At 35.2% G+C, this 14,940-nt stretch overlaps 1 protein-coding gene across 3 annotated transcripts in view; it reads right to left on the reverse strand.

The window, feature by feature from the left end:
• The window catches only part of LOC142329766 (putative cytochrome P450 CYP44), a 45,589-nt gene extending 31,615 nt beyond the window's left edge, over window positions 1–13,974 (reverse strand). The window contains exon 1 of one of the 3 annotated variants that reach the window (XM_075374540.1): window positions 13,851–13,974. The gene's annotated coding sequence lies outside the window, so the exon portion shown is untranslated. Of the gene's footprint in view, window positions 1–10,207; window positions 10,413–13,850 lie in introns of those variants that run through there. The other 2 variants (XM_075374538.1, XM_075374539.1) reach the window with 2 other exon arrangements.
• Window positions 13,975–14,940: the final 966 nt, after the last annotated feature.

Raw genomic sequence — 14,940 nt, forward strand, 5'->3', positions numbered from 1 at the left:
ATTATTTCTTCGGGGATCTATTAGTTATTTTTGAGTACGTCAAAGATTTTCCGAGTACATAGTTTGTATTAGCAGACGGTCTGCATACCGTGTCTCGTCTTAGGATATCGTATTTATTTCTTCAAATAAAAAACTTGTTTACGTTCGGTCTACCTCACGATCTAGCCGTTCCTTTCCTTTAATCCGATAAAAGTTATTCTGTTATTGGATTATCGGATTCCGATTAGGATTTTAACGATCATATAATCCGGTATCTAATCTTTCTACACAGGCTCTGGATTCCATTTTCGTGCTTCATTCCGTATCCGTAAGGTTTCTTTTTAATTTTACTTTTCAACACTTTGAATGGATTAAGTTATCCGACTTAAACTCCGCGCTTTGGTCAGACCTTAAAAATATTTTTCGAGACTAACAAATTACAATGCCGTTTCAACAGGTGTTAATAACATCATTTGTAGTACGGTATTCGTGCGTTTTAATTTTTCCTACCGTATATTTCATTTATACTTGACGATACGCATGGATAATGCATATCCATGCGCGGATAACCGCTTGAATAAAATATTCAGTATTGACTTTACCATTAATATATGTGCGGTTCTTTTTAAAAATATCTAGCCGAACAATTATTTTTAATTCCATCAGTCTCTCTTGAGTTTCATTAGAATAGAACCTTCTTTAAAAAGGATATGACCCTCGACAAAAGATTAATATTAACATCGATGGCAGAGTTATTATTATGCAAAAATTACTTGCGGTTTCTTCTTTCCACTATCTTGCAACTTAAAAAATGAGAATTTACGTCATTAAATTTTCCCTGAGTTGTTAGATCTTTATTGTTTCGTTTCTTTTCGTGTACATTGCAACACCCGATTTTCGGGTACATCATAAATGTTTACAAAGTCAACCCCGTCAATATTTTGGATATTTTGGGAGTTAAAAACCGGTTAACGCTTTCTGTATAACCTCAACCTCATTTTCCCCTTCTATATCCTTTTGCAACATCGGTACAGTCCGACCTCTGTAGGGGACGACACCCGCCTTGAGACGATCACAGTCTTCCTGCGTTCCTAGCCCTGATGGGCTTTATCGAAGGTCGTCTTTTACACTCTTTAAATTTGATAACGCAATAAAATCATCGGTTTGGCCTCTGTCAGTGTGCCACCGATGCAAATACCTCGGCAGACATTTCCATCAGCGTATTTACACAACCTACTATCGCCTTCGTATGACCTCTTTCGATCACGACCACCAACCGTAACTTCAACCCTCAACTATCATATTAACCGATTCGTGGAATCGCAATCCCCGCGCCGTCCTCTAACGCTGAAAATTTCACGCAAAAACTCTCCCTAAATCTAACTTCGATTAGACTATGTACTCAGATCAACCACCAAAAATACGACCGCTATCATCATACCGGCCAAACAAAGTGTTAATCGCAACAAGGAAACTTTTGTCCTACAATTCGATTTACTCAAAGATCTTGATTTACTTAAAAATCAAGAAACAGGTTCTAAATCATCAGATTCAAGAAACATCGATATGAACTCGCTTCTAAATGGAGGCCGGTATGGCTTCATGAAGGGGGTTGGCACCGAGGATTGCATCTTAAATGCTCTTGCCGAGGTGGAAAGCGCCGACTGCAAATATGTTTTGGCAATTTTTATTGACATAGAGGCAGCATTTTCTTGCTTGTGTTGCGGTTCTGTCCTCTATGAGTTGGAACGCCGCAATGCTCCCGTAGCCCTGAGGCCGTAGTACGTGACTACTTGTCTGATCGCACGGCTCTATTTAAGGATGCGCACCTAATTGCCGAAAAGTCCGTCACCAGGGGAAGCCCGCCCAACTCCGTTCTCGGTCCCTTGCTGTGGAACCTTATTCGACGGATTTTTGGTATTCCCGAAAGGGGTCACAGCCCAGGCTTTCGCTGATGATTGTCTCCTGTTAGTTCGTAGTAAATCACTACAGCAGCTAGAAGATCGAGCGCAGGCGGCTTTGTCAACCGCAGAGGGCTGGATGGACATTCAGAATTTAAAGATTTCTGTGCCCAAGATGAAATTTAAGCTGCTAAAAGGTGCAGCAAAATTATCATACAGTCGTAACCCCCGTATTAAGTATAAAGGCTGTGTAATCAGCCGAGTTTGAGTTCATAAGTACCTAGGTGTTTTGTTTGATGAGAAGTTGCTGTTTAGCGACCGCGTCAGGCAAGTAGCGGCGGACGCCGTCTCTGTGATTCACAAGCTTAGGAGGATTGCTCGGAAGGATTACGGGCTGTCGGGCCGTCATTTGTACACGGTATACGAAATGTCTTCGAAACTATAATCTCTTACGCGGCGTCTGTTTGGGCGCATAGGCTGGAAAGAAATCGAGCACTTATTCAAAATTTAAGGAGTCACAGCGCAGAGCCTTAATTGTGTGCACTGGTGTTTTTAAAACAACCTCCTACGAGGCTACCACCGTGTTGGGAAAGGCTCTCCCAATCGATTTAGCGGTAAAAGTTCAGGCGGCCATGTGGAAATTGCGAAGAGGCAGGGAGGCCTCTTCGCAATGCGGCTTCGAGCCGGGCCTGTACCGGAGCGGAACGGTGATCTCAATGCACCGGTTCTAAATTTCGAACAGTTGCCCATCTTCCCTGCGGAGGAGTCTTTACAATCTCGCGATGGAAGCGTGGCGGTAAGAATGGCAAGCCCGTAAATGTGACAACTGCCCGCAGCGAGATACGGGCAGCTGGAGACCTGATTATCCTCCTGTCACTTTTCGCACCTTTATTACAGAACTTTTACACCTGCTGCCGATTAAAGCAAATATAAATCACAATAAAAAGCACAACTGAAAACGTACTGTAAAATTCAATATATGCTGCGCGGAAATAAACAAAACCATAAGTTTGATATTAATCGGCTATTCATTACGTAGGCTATTATCCCTCTGTTTCCTAGTTTAATAGATTTTGGGTACTTTTTAATAATTAACTTCTTGCAATAACAAGTCAAACTTAAACTTACATTAAATTAAATTAAACCGGTAAATAAATAGATCTAACGGTTAACCTATTTCAAATCGGTTGTTTAAAGCCGATTTTGAAGTCGAAGGTTCAAATCCCGTTAAAAATTACTTGCTTTTATACGAATTTGAATAATAGACAGTGGCCTTTCATCCGGAAGTCCTGGGTTCGAATCCCGGCCAGGCATGACATTTTTCAAACGCTTACAGAATTTCCACACCGTATTCCCACGCACAAGCTTCAAAGCTTGTAAGGTGAATTAATTAAAAAAAGTCGGCGGTTAGGGAGTAAGGGCGGGTAACCTGTTAAGGGGATGATGTATAGCGACGTGTATAGCTTGTGGTTGTTGTTGAGTTGTGTGTGTGGTGCGCTTTTGCCTAATGTCATCTTGTTCGTGTGTGTGACTTTCTAAGTGGTGTTTGATTGTGTGTATGGGCGTTTATTTTCTACCCCCTTCCTGATGAAATGCACTCCAGCTGTAGCAGGAAGGGACTAGCCAGGGGTGAAGGTTTGGTCGGTAATGCGCAGTAATACAATACGCACCTAACATCATCTTGCGGAACCTGTCATCGCTTAGGCGCCGTAAACGGATGTCATACATATCACCGTCAAATCATTGGGCCGTGTACGGGGAGGTTGCTTATTGTTCACTAGTCGAACAGATTGTTAACTCGCCGGGTCGGTCTAGCGGTGAACTCGTCATCGCAAATCAGCTGATTTGGAAGTCGAGAGTTCTAAGGTTCAAATCCTAGTAAAGGCAGTTATTTTTATACGAATTTGATTACTAGATCGTGGATATCGGTGTTCTTCGGCGGTCGGGTTTCGATTAACCACACATCTCAGGAACGGTCGACCCGAGACTGTACAAGACTTCACTTCATTTACATTCATACATATCATTCTCAATCATCCTCTGATGTAATAACTTACGGTGGTTCCGCAGGCTAAACAGAAAAAGAAAGTTGAACAGATTGCAACACACACACGCATTAGGAGAATAAATAAAAAAGCGTTTTTCCATTACTCGTTAAAATACAGCGGGCTCCAGAAAACCGTTAGCAATTATTTTTTTAACATACAGAACGCTGAATTATTTGCAGGAGACGAGAATTTTCCTATAGAATCGAACCTTTCGTGTTTCTATACTTTTCGTTTCGTATTTTTAAAGTTTTTTGTTTGGTTTTAAAGGAAGTAACCGAACAATTTTATAATAAACTTACAGAATCTCTTAAGAATTTGAATGCAGAAAATTAAAAAATCTGATGCGGACACCACATGACTTTCTTATACGCCTATTAAATTACAGATATACATTCTTTTAAAATTGAAAGTACATAAAATTTTATCTCATTTTAATAACTTCTGATATTTTTTTATTGTTATTATTGAATTATTATTTACCGTAAAACATTTTTTTACAATCGGAGGTTAATAATTACAAATAACGCAATATATTTAAATTAAAAAAAAAGTTAAAAATAAAAAAAGGAGATAATTCTGATTCGAACCGATGCGCCTTCTCTTATAAGATCTAAATATTTCATTAATTAAAATTTTATTTGGCTATAACTCTGGAATCGATGGAAATAAGTACCGCTTATGATATATCGCTGAAAAACTCTCTATGAGGACTTATTACTGCGTTTAAGAAAAAGCCCAAAATCTAGATTTTTTGGGGATTTTGGGCTTTTATGGCCACTTTTGGTTCGATCGATTGCGATCAAAAGGGGATGTTAGAACAGCCCTAAATCTAAAATTTCACCGTTCTGCGGCTAATCGCTTTTGAGTTATGCGAGCCGATACTTAAGTATGTATAGACGTCACGCCGAAATTAGTCAAAATGCACACAGATGGTCAAAATGGATATTTCCATCGGTTGAAATCTGAACCGAAATTTTTCGCGATCGCAATACTTCCTTTTTTCATCCAAGGAAGTAAAACGCAGATACACGATAAAATGTAAATTTAAGTTACCTACAAAAATTGTAAATAATGTAATTAAACGGTGAATATTAACAGAGACATGATTACAAACATTAGTTTTAAGTTTATGTAATTTCAACTAATATGTAATCAGATCTGCGTTCCTCCAGAACTAGTCTTATAACGATAAGAATAGCCAGTTACCTGTACGTACCTGGCAAATAAATAAACAAACATAGTTACGTTATGAAAACGGACAGCTTAATTACTTAGGTCGGTTAGCATTGACTTGGCTGGAATATGATGGTGAAACGTTGCTGATTGATCGATGGGGAAAGAGTAGAGGCGTACAATTTAAGTAGAACGCATAATTTATATTCGAAGGAGCAAAAAAGCGTCAGCCATTATGAATTCAATAGACTTAGGACATTCAGCGATAAAATCTACGAATGGAGTAAGGATGGGTCCTTAGTTTCCTGGATGGGGAATCGATTAGGGCAGGTCCCGATTTGATATCTTTGTTTACGTAATTAGGTGGTACATTTGAAACAACGCTTTAAACATTTGTTAAAAATATATCTAATAAAGAGTTTCATAACACAAAAATCGATCTGATCTGATCGGTGGGATTCTAGAAATAAGAATATTTTTATAAAAATTTTCCTTTATGCACAAATGTTCCGTTGAGAAAGGGGATTTCCGGAGATCTGGATTCTAAAGCTAAAGGTAAGAAACAAAAGTCAATAAATATACGTCCGGAAATACTTTATTTTCGAGCTACCGAAAAATGACATCCCGATTTTTTTCTACATAGGTAATATAGAGCAGTAATACATTTTTTGGACATTAATTACGGTAAAAAATTGGAATATTTTTATCGTTATTTGATTTGAAACTTCTGTTTACAATAACGGTTCCCAGAACTATATTTCTAATTTTTTTCCTTCAGAAATTACATCAAACTCAAAAAATTTACACAAAATAAAACATTTTTTTAAGTTTGTCTTACAATAACCGATCGATAACTCAATCGGTATCTGCAACTGAAACTTTAGCGTCTCCATTACAAAATCGATATACTGAACCGTATCTTAGATGCGGTTTAATAATAAACGAACGAATCTGACGTTGTTAAAATACATTTGAAACAGAAATTTGATTTCTAAAAATTTAATTTAGTTAAAATTTTAAACATAAATATAACAGAATCTAAAATTAAATTCCTACATTCACAGATTAAATAGGAGTTTTAAACATAGATAATCTTAATTTAAACAGTCAAGCATCTACCTGTACGTAGGAATGTGAATAAGAATAGTCGCATTCAAATTAAATTTCATTTAGTCAGTGATGCCTACTAGTTGTCAAAGTAATAAAAATAAAATTCAATTTAAAATATATTAATCGTCAGTTTTGTATCAAAAAAATAATATAAAATACATAATATTTTACCGCATTAAGTTTCCAAAAAAAATATCGCATTGTATCACCTACCGGGCAGAAATAGGATGAAATTTTTTCAGTAGCTGTTATTAGAAAGGAGAGCATTTCTGGATCTACGTTTACCGATCTCAGCTTCATCCCTAGAAACATATTCTGAAAGGTGTCCTTTCTCGGTGGAACAATCTGTATCGAGTGCGAGAGGCTACTATAAATCACATCTACTGAGAAATACTAAAACCTAATCTAATTTTAAATCGATCTGTCTTAAGCGACTAAATTATTTAAAACTCTTTTCCACTTTTCAGGGATTAGAGCCCCTTCAAAATTACAAAAAGGTCTCTTTTTTCACCGCATCCTTGAACGATGATGTAGCATGTATAAAAGTCTAACTTATTTAATAAGTAAAACTGAACTTGGTTCTTAGATCTTTTCAGACTTTCTATTCGGTTCTGTCGTGCTAATTATGCCCATTTTGAGGTGTAAAGAACTTCTGTAATAAAATTTTCAGATGACTCGTTATCGAAACATTATTCGGTAAAAAAGAAATGGAAAAAATTCTTCAAATAAAGTAAATATTTTTCAACGAAAAGCAGTATGTAGCTTTTTCAAAAAACAAACATTATGTTGTCACACGATAGTGTCGTATACTAATTTTTCAATGAATTCTGGTTTTTATTAAAATAATGAGGCCCTATGGACATTCTTAAACTTGTTCTGTTTACTGAACCGTAATTATGAGCGTCTACGTTTCTTTTAAAATTTTATCGTTATAAAAATTAAATCGGTCTCTTAAAACTTGATACCCGAATCTTTTTCAGTTCTTAGATGAAGGCGATCGAGGAATTTGAAAATTATAAAGAGTCTAAAATTCAGAAAACAGCTGAATGTTTAGCCCTTTTTAGAAAGAACAGCTTTGTAAGGACCGACTAAGTTCAATAGTTTAGGTAACTTTGTTACTTGAAGGTAAATTTGGAACACAAGCGGAGATAGAACTATTGTTAGGCGCTGTAAAACGATGCTTACACACTTCTACTGAATTTCCCGATTACAGTCAACGTAACTTCTACACTAACAATATGGATGCGCTATCAAAGCGTTCATAAAAACTAATTATACAAAAATTTTTAAAATACTGCATGCTACTATATTTCTGTTAATACCTGCAGTTTATTAAAAGCAACAACTTCTTTACCCTGAGAAAATATTGTTAGACTTAAAAATATACTTTGAAACGTACGTTACATTACAATTTGCAACAATTCCCTACATTTGCTTTGTGTTTAGTCGATTATTACTATACACTTTATAGGTCCTAAAAGTAGAGCTCAACTAAATATACATTTTTTTTTTTAATTCCCGTTTTTATTTCTTTATATCCGTAATTGTTTTTTTTCTTACCGATAGCACAGTTCCTTCGGTTCACAAAATTTACTGCCAATAGAAACTGGAAGAAAGATGGATGGAAAGTTTAAGAAAATAAAAAGTTACTGGAGCACTCTTAATAGCCTAAAAGTAATAATCGGCCTACATTTTATCAACGTAAAATCTTAGTTATAGTAATTTGATAAAATGTTAAATGATCTCCTCCCATTGTCCTTTTTATACATGGAGTGGATGACATTACCTGCACCTAGTAATAAACCATAAGTAGGAAATTTCATTCTGATCTGAGTTTTGAAGGATAGTGCAATATAGTACAAAACATTCGACATTCAATTGATGTACGACCACCAAACGGAATCATAGTTACTCTGTTGCTGACAACATTTATAACATATTTATCGATAATTACATGCATTTGTTATTAGATGAGTACATTTAACAGATAAATACATTTATTCTCATCAACACATTCTGAATTAGGTATATTTACAGCCGTTGATCGGAACTTACTCTCAAAATGTGTCATTAGACATAAATTATGAAAGTTAAGATGGATTTAAATTGTGATACTGATAAAATTTATGAATATATTTAAGCGACTTTAAATATTATACTAAAAATGATTTTTGAGAAAATTACGAGGGTAAATCAATTATTATCCGCAATTTGGTATTTTTGTTTATGTTGGTAGTACTGTCGTGTTGTGTAGATGACGCATACGTGGTTTAATTGTTGTTATGTCTGTGCAGGTTTGATGCTGCTAGGTTAGTTCCATTATCGCTGCCCTGCCGTTAACCGTGGCTGCTCCGCTTTCTGTTTGCACCAAAGACAGTAACGTTCAGCGATCCGTTTCTTGTGGTAGGAAGGTGCATCAAGGGCCGAAATTCATCAAAGACTTTCAGTACAGTACAGGAACAGTGTGTTGCCGCAACAGAGTGTCTACGAACGGATTGAAAATTCAAAAACGGACGCATTTTTGAATTTGTTAGTGTTACACACGACGAAGGAACCGGACGACCGTTTACCGTCACAAATTAGAAAAACATTGAGCGTGCATGCGAGATGGTTTTCTTAGACGGATGAGCGACTACTGTTGAAGTGGCACATCGTCTGCAAATTAGTCACGGTTCTGCCTACAAAATCATCCGCAACAGACTTGGATTTCATAAAGTCTGTGCAAGATGAGTCCCAAAACGACTCGCACCGTCGCATAAACAAACGCGCTTGGACGTCTGCCAAAAACATTTGGATCGCTATGGTAACGAACGGGACATCTTCTTAGACAGTATCATCACCGGTGACGAAACGCGCATACATCATTACGAGCTGCTAAGTAAACGGCAGAGTACGGAAAGGAAACATCCAAATTCGCCCTGCAAAAAAAAGTTCAAGACCCAACCGTCTGCAGGAAAACTGAAGCTTACGGTTTTTTGCGACTCACAAGGCCCAGTACTGGAACATTATGAGGTAAGGAGCACGACAATAAATAATGCGCGTTACAATGAGATGCTTACTGCCAAGCTGAAGCCTGCAATTCAAAGCAAACGCCGAGGGCTGCTGTCAAAAGGTGTTGTGTTGTTGCACGACAGTGCTTGTCCACATACTGCTGCCCGCACTGCTGAAACGCTTCAGAAACTCAACTTTGAAGTACCGGCTCATCCTCCGTACAGTCCTGATCTTGCCCCTTCTGACTACCACTTGTTTGGTCCACTCAAAGAGGCGCTAAGGGGCCGTCGATTTACCTCAAGAAACGGTGAAAGAAGCGATGCATTCCTGGCTCGCAGCTCAACCGAAAACCTTCTTTTATGAGGGCATCAGAAAGCTTGTGCAACAATGGACCAAGTGTGTTGAAATGTAAGGGGACTATGTTGAAAAATGATGTACATGTAAGTTTCCTATTTGTATCGCAATAAAATTTATAACTACATTGCGGATAATAATTGACTTACCCTCACACATTCGCATTAATTCCAATCTTACCGTAATACAATTATAATAAATATACATAATTTAAAAAATATATCTAAATATATAATAATCTTTTAGTTATTAGTATAAATAGTAATTATTTAATAGATCGGGTAAAACATAAAAATAGTGTACTGTAATGCTGCTTCCTATAGCCACTTACATCTAGATTCTTAGTCTGAGGGGGCAATAAAATACAAATAAAATGTGCATTGTATAATTGTCGGACAGACAAAAAAGAAGTGGTCACTTTCTGTTATTCTTCGCTTACTACTGTATTCCCAGATCTGGGGAGGCTTTATATAACAGTTAATGTAATATTTATGAGAAACCAACTGACCGTCAGTTAGATGTACTGTATATTAGTGATGATAATTTAAATAAAATTTTCACTATATATTAATATAATTAATCTATCAATATGAAAATACTAATGAGATTCTATTTTTATAGTAAAAAAAGTAATTTATTCTTTTAACTTACCTATTTAAAAAGATTCATTATCGCTATATAATATAATTGAAAATATATCTTACAGTAAATCTGATGCATTTATCCAATAATAAATATTTTTTATCTCGCAATAATAATCATAAAAAAATAAAATGAGCGTTTTTACAAAATATATATTTAAAAATTGTATTAAGAATAGAACATTTGTATGTTTATCGGTGTAGTCAAATGTGAACTGAATGCTATTTTATCCTAATTTATGATATCAGCAATTATAAAGTTTATTTATTGATACATGTAAAGTAATATGTGAGTATGTATGTGTACATGTGCCTACATAAGATAGATAGATAAAGAGAGAGTGAGAGACAGAGAGAGTGATAAACAAACAAGACATTATCATTAACTAATGTAATAAAGGTCAACAAAGAATATTACAAGTAAAATCTGTTGCTCAGTTATTACTATTTTCTTGTACCCATTTAAGTACACACACAGAGTCAAATAAATTAAAAAATTGTTTTTTTCTTTTTTTTTTCATATTATATCTAAAAAAGCTGTTTAGAAAAATCAAATAATTTTTGTATATGTTTGGCAATGTTTCATCGTTATAACTGTCATTTGTTCGATTTGTAAGATCACCAGCCTGAATGTGAAGCGTTATAAATATGAAGTTTTATATTTTTTTAATAAAGGGTTAATTTTAAGCAAACCTATCAAATTCACACGCTTCAAAAAAGTATGTCTCTTTATTTCCTATAGGCAAGGAATGTAATGTAATACTAGTTCCATAAAAAGTTTTAAAATAGGAAATAGCTTAAATAAATTAATAATTTACTAATTTATTTAAGCATTAAATAAACTTTCTTTATGTTTCTTCTCATGTTCAGCCTTTGGCATTCAGTCACTCCTTGAGGTGTCAACTCTTCAACAATTTCCTGCTTCGTACAATTGAATAGATCCTAACCGCAAAACCCTTTGAGGTATTGAGGGTGCTGTGTGTATTGACTCGTACTGCAAACTCATCTATCTTCTTTAGCCCGAGAATCTTCTGTGACTGGCTGTTTAAAATTATTTTATTCTATCTATTTGGCCCTTTTATTTTTTTTAAAAGTATTAATTAATAAATCATTAGTCATCTCTACATGAAGTCCGTTATAAGTTTTATGGATTTCCTTTACTGGGCCTCTAGCACAATTATTTATCTCTCGAGCAATAAGGAAAGGACTTACCCTTGAAAAATTACCATCCTCTCTACTAATAACCACATATTTTGGTTTACAAAAACTATTTTTGTACAGAACTCTCTGTATACTTTTAACCCCCTTTTCAATCCTTCCAGTCTCAAAACTCTTTCTCCGTTTCACTTCAGGTGAAACGGCTGGTTCAAGATGAGAGTATTTACATGAACCCTCTGTCATGTTTGTTTGTTCAGTCTGCATGATACTTTGATCCCTTCTGTAGCAATCTAGCCGCTGGGGTATACTCCCACTCCAGGGCTACAGTACCTGGAAGTATAGTCCAGTACTCAGTGGAACTAGCATACGTGCTGGCAGAGTGCACTGACTCCAGGATCCTACAAATCGACGTTTTCAAGGACTCCCATTCACTGATATACACAGGCACCTTAGCCATATGCTTGCCATCACAGGGGGGCATGTGGTCAGCAGAAGAGCCTTCATTACACCTGCAATTTGTTCGACCCTGGCCACCACATCGCCAGCTCTAAAGACGATGTGAATCCATTTCCTTAATCGTTTTAATTTTTATATCTTGTTGATACTCATATTTAGACTGGTTAAAATAAAATGTTACCTCTGCCTCCTCCCTTTTTGTAATTGGGTCAATGTCTTCCTCTTTTTGGATAACTATTCGTCTTCAGGGAAACAATTCTTTAATAATATTATTGTACTTTTTAAACCTACTGGAAATTTTGCGGCCAGTCGTTTTACTTTTATGTGTTTCTGTTTATTGTTGTATTCTTTTACACTTTTCCAAATCCTTGGCAGTCTGCCAGTTCGTTCAAAAATATCAACTGATGTAAGCCTTCAGTACCTTTATAAGTTTTATTACGGATAATAATTTTATTTCCTATGAACACAAAATCGTGCCTACCGATCATTCACCAGTCTTTTAAGTTTTTTACCCCGTAAACATTGACTTTCTTACTTCTATCCATTACGGTCAGATCTAGGTAATATTTTGCTCAATAACCAGGCGATTTCGGTGATGATTGGTCTATGGTTTAGCAAATTAATGTTGTGTAAAACACAACATCAATGTTTAGGTTAGAGCGATATACCCACCAGGTTGGTATAGTAGTGAACGCGTCTTCCACCACTATAATCATTCTACTCTAATCAGCTGACTTTGCAAATCAGCTGATTTCGAAGCCAAGAGTTCCAGCGTTCAAATCTTAGTAAAGGAAGTTACTTTTATATCCACGAAATAGTATTGGTGAAATGAGCAGACTCAATGCGAGAGGAACTGTAATCAGTAACGCTGGTGAGCCGAAGAGACTGACTGATCTTGTCACAATATCTTATGTCGATGTTAATGATTTACATCAAAGTAGAAAGATCAATATGTTGACAAATGATTTTTTACATAGTGAAAACGGTCAGGTAAATGCCAGAGGAAGCGTTGTTACAAATGCCAAGTCACCTGTTCAGTCACCAATCTAATAAAAAAAGGCTATGTTGACTACGTTTCTTATGTTGGCTATGTTTCTCAAATTGTACAGACATATAATGAGGTTTTCGACCAGCCCACTATTCTTAGCTTTGAACAAACAATGGTTATGGAATTTCTAGATAATGTTAAAGAATACTATGCACAATATGATGAGGCTAATAATGAAGAGATCACAGATTGGGCAAAATTGTTCTGATTAACGGTCCAACAAACAATGATGAATGCTCACCGATTATAGATCCGAATAAAAATGTAGTATTTCTACTGACTGCAGATCCGACCAAAGTTTTTCAAAATATCCATAAATTGAATAATAATTAAGTACGGCAGTGAATGGTCTTAAACAGTTCAGTTTCATTCCAACATGTGTAGGGTGAGGAGGAAGAAAAGGGCTGCTGGTCGTCAAATCGACAAGGTAGGGTAAGGAAGTCTAAACAGATAACCAGTTGTAAACCAGGTCGCAGACTGTTACCACCAGGGCTGTAGGAGCAATAGAATCTTATATCAGAAGAAAGCACTTGGTGACAAAAAGGTAGCTGGTAAAGTGATAAATAAAGGCATCGACCAATTGCTGGTCGAATTACACATTCCAGGGTATCAGTATTGTGGACTGGGAATTAGCCAAACTCTCTTGGGAACGACTTAAATCCAGTAATTCAAGTATAACAGAAAAGGCTACTGCATTGGCTGTTTGAAACGCAATGAAACTCAAAGCAAAATTCGGTGTTGGATGTGGTGGTAGAAGAAGACGTACTTCCCTTTGAGTGTGTTTTATATTTTTTCAGAACATGCTCAGTCACTAATTGATTACTATTTATTATATATGAAAACTACAATAAAAGCAATAATCTGTACCCGTTATATGGCATTATTATTAACACGCATAATTAATTTTTATTGAGGACAGAATATAAATGATAAATATAGAATTAATTTAAAAAAGTAATAATAATAAATACAGCAAAAGAAACATACTAACCAAAATTATTCCAGATTTGAAAACAAATTTTTCATTTAAGCATGGAAATTCTAATCTCACCAATTTTAAGTAAAAGATTTCAAGACTTTGAAGAGAGAATTAAATATGATTATTATACTTTTATACAAGTTAATGGAGATGATGCAGAACACTTTTAATAATCAATTAATTGATAATAAACAAAATATCATTTTAAATAAAATAAAAACAAGTATATGCTGAAAAAAACATCTACCAATATTATGTTACGTAAAAATTCCAATCGAGTATGACTACATGAAATTTATAATGCGATAGCATAAACAAAAATCTTTTTAACAATTAAAATCATAAAATGATGAAATGAAAAACATCATTATTACAAATCAGTTGATAAATTAAATAAATAACAAACAAACAGTTATTAAAAATACAACCATGCTAAAAAAAAAACTGAACATATTCAAATAATAATACAGATAAAATTACAATTGCAATTGGTAAACATAAATTCAAACTAGCATATAAGGCAAACAACCATGATTAAGAATGTGTAAATAATAATAACTAATTTATTCATTATTTATAACATTAATTTGCTGTACACAGAGTACACTAGAGTGCAATAAGTTACACATTGGTAGAACAAACAGAACATTTAATCAGTATTATAGCACTTAAAAATAGCGATAAAAATTACTGCAATCTAACAGGAGCATCATATAAATAGCACAAAACTCTGTTTGAGGGGGGACACTATTTGTTGTAGTTGGTAATACTGATAATTAATATTACTCACACCAAGGAAAAATTAGACTCCTTCAAATAATAATGGAGAGTACAGCGCACATATATGACAGTGCATATTTTGATAACGCATAAATTGCTGCTTGATTTAATTTCATATGCGACAAATAACATTTAACGATTAACTAAGGATGCATATAAAAGTACAAAAACACTCTCAAAGGTGAGTCCTTTGAACTAACCGTTAAGATGGCTTATTAAATACTCGTATATGAAAAAATATCAGTTGACTGATGATCTCGGAATGAAGCAATGGAAAAAGCAAAGAACAAAGGAATACTTTTGATTTTTCAGCAGATCATAA

The sequence above is a fragment of the Lycorma delicatula genome, chromosome 9 (assembly GCF_047948215.1).
Source record: "Lycorma delicatula isolate Av1 chromosome 9, ASM4794821v1, whole genome shotgun sequence".
NCBI classification, from domain to species: domain Eukaryota; kingdom Metazoa; phylum Arthropoda; class Insecta; order Hemiptera; family Fulgoridae; genus Lycorma; species Lycorma delicatula.